Source organism: Tympanuchus pallidicinctus, unplaced genomic scaffold, assembly GCF_026119805.1.
Source record: "Tympanuchus pallidicinctus isolate F22 unplaced genomic scaffold, pur_lepc_1.0 scaffold15, whole genome shotgun sequence".
Lineage (NCBI taxonomy): Eukaryota > Metazoa > Chordata > Aves > Galliformes > Phasianidae > Tympanuchus > Tympanuchus pallidicinctus.
Window position 1 is genome coordinate 22,462,530 of NW_026294669.1, and position 8,173 is coordinate 22,470,702.

The 8,173-nt window shown below is 36.9% G+C and overlaps 1 protein-coding gene across 1 annotated transcript in view; it reads right to left on the bottom strand.

The window, feature by feature from the left end:
• CWC22 (CWC22 spliceosome associated protein homolog) overlaps positions 1 to 7,608 on the bottom strand; it is a 72,040-nt gene extending 64,432 nt beyond the window's left edge. The window contains exons 1-2 of the mRNA XM_052675529.1: positions 7,385 to 7,608; positions 2,679 to 2,801 (exon numbers count right to left, since the gene is read on the bottom strand). The gene's annotated coding sequence lies outside the window, so the exon portion shown is untranslated. The remainder of the gene's footprint in view (positions 1 to 2,678; positions 2,802 to 7,384) is intronic.
• Positions 7,609 to 8,173: the final 565 nt, after the last annotated feature.

The window sequence follows — 8,173 nt, forward strand, 5'->3', positions numbered from 1 at the left end:
CAGATGGTACACTAGAGCTTTGCTTCATGAAGAATAATAGATGAGCAGATAGAGCCTCTCAATCTCAGAGTGGCACACTGGGTGATCAGAATCCTAATCACAACCGTGCTGTGATAAAAGACTCTGGATGAAAAATGAATTAAGGTGGTTTGGCCTGTTTTATCAATAAAAGTAATAGCAAGACATATTTCTTACAATTCTTTAAGCAGAAGAAAACTCACAAGAGTGATACATACTGCTTCTAAAGCAGTGTGAAGCCGGATAAATCACACTGTCTATTTAATGGTTGCGCATTTGTTTCTACTGTATTATCAGAAAGATTATTCCCCACATTCTGGGAAAACAGATAAGAATATACAAAAAATGTACAGACCAAAATTCCCCTTCTGGCATCTTTTGTCTCCTTTCTATGAAGGCTAGTACACAGCAGAAAACAAATCATTTGCTTTATGTTACACTGTTTTATTATTATAATACATTATAAACTAATGCCGAATTCTGTCATCTAGAAATATCTGAGCGTGATTTCCATATTTGAAAAACAATTTCACGTCAAGAAGGTAATAACAAGTGAAATAACATCAATATAACTAGAATATTAGGACAGCCTGAGAGTAATGACATTGCAGCCTAAGGTATTAGAAGGAAATAGCTTAAATTATTCAGCAAGTAAACTGATGTCATGTGGTCAATGCACTGCATGTTTCACATATCCCAATTAGAATTAACGTAATAATAAAGATTGATTATTAAGTAATAAGTACTGGCCAAACAAATTACTGTAAACATAAGTCAAATCTTGTAGGACAGCATCCCTCTCCCTCTAGCTTAAACAACAGCTCTTGACAGAAACCAGTACTGAACAAGCAATTATTTAGAAATATTTTCTGACTTCCTCATCCATCTTGAAAACATAGATCAAGTCATCTCAGAACTCACTATAAAATTTCTAATGCTGTTTACTCAGTGCATCACTTTCCAAGATGCGATAATCCCCAAAGTAGTTTTCGGGCTTACCTACACAGAACTGTACCTCAGTTTAGCTGTGCTGATTATAATTAATTGTGATAAATATATTTTTCTTTGTACTGCACAAGTAATTTATTTCATAAAAGCAGAGTAGCTTACAGACTTCTAGGTTATTGTCAGTTATTTTACTGAAAATGGGGATATACGCTACAAAGGTTTTAATACTGAATTGACTTCCTTCGCAAATGATGATTCAAGCTGCGTGACAACCTGTGGAGGCCCTGTAGTTTTTGTGAAATACCACTCCCTTGTTCTTGTTTCTCGGATGGTGCATGTGTGCCATGATACAGTTAGCAGCAGAGAATATGTCCCAACAGATTCTTTCTCTGTCAGAAAACCTATGAACTACTTATGTAAGCCCTCTCAAGTCCTTCATATTTGTTTTTAGCTTTTCCAAGTAATTCCTATTAAACAGAACTTCTGGTATGATGCTATTGCAGCTAACCTTGCTCTAAGAAGCTGTTATATCATTACTAAGTGCCATGCAACTCTTTGGGCTCCATAAATCTATAAGCATGCTGTTCTAAGTGGTTTTATTGCTAACAAACTAGCAACAAAATGGAAACAGGAGAATGTCCATCTGATGGAGGACAGCATTGTTACGAAAAGGCAGATCCATTTTGCTGATGTGAATGAAAGACAGTGAAATACAGCTTCTAGGGACAAAACAAACCAATTTCAATCCAAAGTGTTCGGGGTTTTCTAGAAACAATAGAATACATATTTGATTAGAACATAAACATTAGAAGGATTTAAAGTAGCATAGAGAATGCATCTCCCACATGAGGATGTTAAAGATGGAAAACATGAAGCCCTTGTTCTAGATTTCTTTACCATGACTATCCGTCTGCACTATATATTGCTCTGGTCTGTACAGAGATGAAATATTCGATGTGGTGGGAATCCATCTGGCCTTTTCAAATACAGTCCAAGGCTACAAGAAGCCAATACTTTCAGAAGTCGCTAGAAGAAATGACAAGCTGAGAGACACTAACTGCTGTTTCTAAATGTGCAAATAGTGAATGAATAGAAGACTGTTGCTTAAAATTCCAGATATACTTTAGAATTCATGGCTGGTTATGAAGAACTTAACCAAGATACAGTGTTTTTGAGATGCTTGTTCAAACACATGTTGCTCTCACCAAATGTGCCTCTCAGAGAACTGTGCAGTTCTACCCTCCATCAGATTTATATGCCATACGTTCGTAGATCTTGAGATAAACTAGCAGGCATCTGAGAGAGACCCCAAATGAAATATTCATGAACTTTCATAACATTCATTACCATTTTATGATTCTCTTTACTTGGTCGAACAACAACGCTTTCTAGCAGTCTATTAAATCAGCCAGCAAACTTTATAAATCACCAGATAAACTACATGAATCTGTCACATCTTAATGTACTGTCTGGGCTCCAAAAATACTTGAGCACATGGCAAAGTCATACTACTTACGAGTCTATCTGCTGTCATTCTTCAACATTGATTTTTCTGACTGTACTAGGAATTCACCATCTTTTTAGGATGGAGTTTGAGCTTAGTAAATAGATATGCCAAAGAATCATGTAAAATCTAACAAATACACATTTTCCACAGTGTTGAAAATATACATAGCTTTCCTAGAAAAAAATACAAATGTGCAAGAACTCACCAAATAAAATCTTGTTGAGCTGTAGTCAATAGAATGAAGATGTTCAAGATCCAGCTAAAGCTCTGCAAGGCTGCAAATACGGACTGAAAGTCAATTCAGGCTGCCATAAGATGATGCTAAATCCTAGTGAAGGAAAATGGAAACAAGTGGAATTGCTGAGGATGCAGATAACCTCAAGAAGAATCAAATCTGTCCATTTCCATTAACATTCTGTCATCTCTTGCTTCAAGGCCTTCTGGGCACAAATCTTCCCAGCTGCCTGCATTACACTTTAACCACCTGCCTCTGCAGGCTAACAATAGCTCTCAAAACAGCTTTTACCAATGAATTGCTGCTGAGTATAAACATACTCCATTTATCTGTTGTATTCGCTATAGATAACACAGCACCTTCCTGGCTTATTCCCTGGTTGCATTTAACTTTGCTTAGCCTGTCTCTGCTGCTTGCTAAAATGCAGGATCTAAGTAGTCTTAGCAGTTCTCTCATGGCTGACTTCAGACATGTCAGCTCACTCATAATGTGATTCAGAAAAAAAACTGCAACTCCTGGGGAAAAAAAAAAATGCTACATCTAAACTGAAATAAAAATATCAACTACCACCTGGATTTACTTGCTGTAATTGCATCTGACACTTGCAATATTTTCACAGTATCTGTTCTGCTTATAACGTTGTACAAGGTCACAGCTACTGTACCTTTTCTGTTCCAAAATTTCTATTTTCTTATCTTAACTTTGACCTCTCTTCTACTGAGTACTGATTCTTATCGATTTGTGTGACTTCTGCCCCTGAAGCTACAGAAGCTTAAGTATATTTTGAAGCTAATTTCTCTCTTCTAAGGAGCTGGTAGGTAACTTAGAAATCATTTACAAACAGGGTTAACCCCTTGATGCCAGTTCTCTAGTTCTGTGATTGAAGTTAACCACTTGTTTAAGTGTTTTGCCAAGGTAGGGAAACAGAACCTGGTTCAGGGCCCTTGGCAGCAGCAGCAGACATTTACCAAGGCAAAATAACCTTTGGATTTGGCTAGGAATATTCACAATGATTAAAAAACACTTTACATGTCTCTGTATTGATGTTTCCTTTTTAAAATGGATGCCAAAGGAAGAAAGATTCCAACCAGACTGCAAAACTTTGGTACATACATTTACAGTTATAAAAGCTTTAAACTGTTAGCCCAGAAACATCACAGTAAGTCATATGAAAAGAACAAGCACCATAGGAAAAATGTTTATTATGGACTTGTTGACATTCTAGCTCCTCTCTAAAATATTTTTTTTAGGGCTTTTTTAATTAGTCCTTCAAGTTTCATACTATTTTCCTGTCAATAGCATGCATCAAACCAGAGATTTTGCTGTAGAATCAATTCTGATCAAACTGCAAAGTAACTCCAGGCCTCGCTTTGCAGGAGGCAGCTCAGTTCAGCCCAGCCTCTTGGTTCTGGCTTCATAGAGAGCAGTAGAAAACTCTTGTTGCTTCAAACAGCAGCTTATTTTGTTTTTGGTGATTCAAGTGTATCATAGAAAGTTCTAACATCTTTTGTATATTCTATAAACGCTTCTCTAGAGACCACATTTCTAAAAGAGTAGAGTACAAGGGTGAAAGACCCTTCACTGTGTCAGGTCTGAGCTTCTTTTGAAGAAGCCTGCAGTTTACATTACAGGTGCAGTAAGTAATGAGAAACATGTCTCCACTACCAGATGAATGCTAGATGTTCAACTTTTTACTTGGGAAGAACATTTGCTTAGCAGATACTTTTCCAAATATGATTTATTGTACCTGATTGCAACAGAACTAAGCATTGATGTGTGAGCAATGTGTCAGAGATGCTAAGACAACAGAGTCATAGATAGAAATCAGTGCAAGTTTCCCATTAAAAAAGTAGAAACCTTACTCATTAATCAAAAACTTCTACAGGACATTTTTTTTCTTCTAAAGATTTCAGATTATGACATTTTTAATTTAAAATTTTATCTAAAAACATCCTCATATTTTCTATCATGAAGCCTCACTTTCACACTCCAACCACATTCTCTAGGCAGTGCTAGGTCAACATTTTAAAATATTCAAAGCTAAACATCTAACGAGCATTATTACACAGCTAGCTTACTCTCCTCTGGAGAGAAGAAAGCTATTTTGTTGTGTTTTATATATAAAAAGAACAGAACCCAACATGAAAATCAACAGCTGAAACCTGCTGATTGTAAAGTAACTAACTGTAAAGTTGCCCTCACTCTTTCCTATTGAACAACAATAACACGACTTCTGAGCTTGTCAACAATTTGCCAGATGCTGACTGAATTTGTTATGTACCACTGAAATGACTGTAAATGAATGATACAAGTGTAAATATGGATGCTGTGTGCTACTTATTCTTCTGCTGTAAATATATACTCCACAAATTTTTTAAAACTTATTCTTTATGCATACTCAAATTCAGTTTACTGCATTGGTTAACCTTGAAGACTTCTGCTTTTCAATTTGAGATATTTTATGTAAAGATTCTCTTTTGTTACTGAAGTCATGAATATGATAGTTTTATAGATAAGAAAATATTCCCCTGACGATAATTTATCACTGACCAAAAACTCTTTTGCTGTAAACTGTCACAGCTCCATAGGATCCAGCTTAATTTTTATCAATGTCATAAAAAATCTTTGATGCACAGTACAACACATCATAACAGTACCAAAATTATTTTGGTTTCTAAGAAACTGCTTTTGATTTTATTTATATTAAATTATATATTAAAAAAAAAAAAAAAAAGTTTTACTTTAGAAATTGTATTGTTTTGTAACCATATCATTTCTTTGCTTCCTGGAGTAATGAGCAAATTTGCTAAGGATTCAAGTTTCCAATTCCAGGTTGCACAAAATGGCTTATAAGATTTGCTTATAGGTTTCCATCAGACTTCACAATGGCTTGGATGTTACTTTCTTAAGGATGGAACACATCAGTGACAGTACCTTGGAACAGCTTTTATTGTTGCAATTAAGTATTTCACATTTCACACGGGGGAAGGTAATGTTCAAATGCTCAAATGTGTTTGTCCACTGACATTTGAGACATCCAAGGGTATCTGTGACTTCTATGGGGGACTGGCAATGGGATGTAGCACACAGAGGAGACCTACCATGCTCCCATGCAGCAGACAAAGGCTTGATAGGAAACCCTGAATATCTAAAATGGCATTGGGTGCCATTAATTGTTCTACAAAGCAGATAGCATTAATCCTCTCCAGTCACAGGGTAGTTGAACAGAAGTTTTCTGCTAAATTAGTCTTTTTTTTTTTTTTCCTGTGATGGACACACAGTGACATAAGCAGGTTAGTTATGGACCTGTCCAGATACATAGCAACGTGAGAGAATGTAATGCTTGCACACAAACAAGTAGAAACATAGTGAATCTTGTTTAGGTAAAATCACCACAGAGAGAAACTTAAGTCATTGAAGCAATTGCCTCCTCAGTTCTGAGAAGCCCTGCCTGAGGAAATTTTGTATCCTGAAGAGAAAAAGAGTGTCAGTTCCATTCTAATTCAGTTACCCAGTTTTGCCAGGACATCTGGTTAACAAAGCTCTAATATCCTCTTCCTGACAGCGAAGGCAGATCCTCTGAATTCTCACTCAAAGGAGCTGAAGTTAAGCTTTTCTCAACCACTATCAAAAAGGCTTACATTTAGGGATAAGGTCTCAATGTGGTACAATCTAATATCATTATTGATGGCCAAGCAACAAAACTTTATACATTTAGTTACTTTTGTGATGGTAGCAAGGATTTTCAAGTTTGCTCTAGTGCTCTAGCTACTGTATTACCCACTGCATCTTTCATCTCCAACAAGAAAAGCAGTTCTGCAAAAGCACACTTTCTTTCCAATGACACTGGGGAGACTGCCTTACATCAGAAGAGCAAAATATCCGCATCCAGACTCTGTATCCAGTTATATCAGCTTAGATTTTCAGTCACCAGTGGACATAATGTAATTATACAACATATGTATTATTATAATTGGCCATAATTGCAGTGCTTAGAGATAATGAGATGAAGAATTATTTGAAATATAGAGGCATAATCAATAGACAGTAAGTAGAAAAACAATTAGATAACCTTTTAGGAAAAGTTTTTTTTTTTTTCTGTTTGCTTCTAAATGGAATTTATTTTTTTGGAATTTCAGTTTGTGAAATCCTGGCTAAAGAATGCATTCAGCATTTTTTAAATAGACAGTCTGGGACTCAGAAGCATGACAGATTTAAATTATAACTATGCCTAGACGAAAGGTGAGACAGAGCAAACTTTGCAGGGAGGAAGCAGCAAATATTTCCTTAACTGTTGCCTGACAAAAAAAAAAAAAAAAAAAAAAAAAAAAAAAACACAAAAAACCAAACCAAACCAAAACAAACAAAAAAAAGAACACAAGAGAATCTCCAGCACTGGGCTTTGTTTGTAAGCACACTGGTGTGCACAGGCCAAATGGGCAGCATGAGGCCAGCTGCTCTGCTCAGACCTGGCTACAGATAAGTCTCTGCAATTTATACATGCAATGCCAAGGCTTGCTTTGCAGCCTGAATGTTGCTGGGGCAAACAGGGACATTACCCTGGCCCTGTGCCCACCCTTTCTAACTTCTCACCAAGAGCCATTAGCTGGATAAAAGGAGGTGTGGAAAGAAGGAAGACCATAAAAAGAAGGGGGGTTGGCCTCCATCCAGCTTACCCAGGCTGCACATTCTCCATGGCTGCTGTAGGCTGGTTTTATGACCACTTTGGTGCCAGTCATGAGTACAACCACACCTTTATCAAGGCCGAGATTCTGGCCCACCATCTGATCTGCTTTACTGAGCAAATCTCCCTGCTCAGGCTCTCCACACAGCAGATGTCTATCTCCAGCATTAGATGTCTGAACATCTTCCAATTCAGCGACATCAGAGAACAACTTCCCTCAGAATTTCAGAATAAAAGCTACAAAAATAGAGATGAGAGTACTGCTAATGCTGGGCTAGTATATCAAGGAGGTGCCATTCTATAGTCACCATACAGCAATGTATTCCGTGATGTTTTTCCAGCATGTCTGCACCAAAAGCTCACTACATGGAAGTAATATTTTCATATTGTAATTCAATTAATATGAATATTTTAATCATATTATTATTTAAAATGCCTCCAGATATCTTAGACTGTCTGACCAAAATCTAAATGTTAAATGCTTCAGCTTCCTTCCTACAAATTTTTGGGAAGGGACAGCATGGTGCAACACTATTCTAGTTTCTACAGGTTAATAACCACAAAAAATGCTGCAATTCTTAGAAAATCATTTTGGTCTTTGATGAAAGGTGATGAGATGGCACTTGAGTCATGACACAAGTTTCATTAACTAGTGATGCTTTTTGAAAATCAAGAGTAGCTGTAAACGGGATCCATCCATCCTCAGGATTGAACCACCTTCCTGCCAGTGCCAGGCTGCACTGCCCAGGCTATGGGTGCCTGTCATCCCTGCCATCCTACA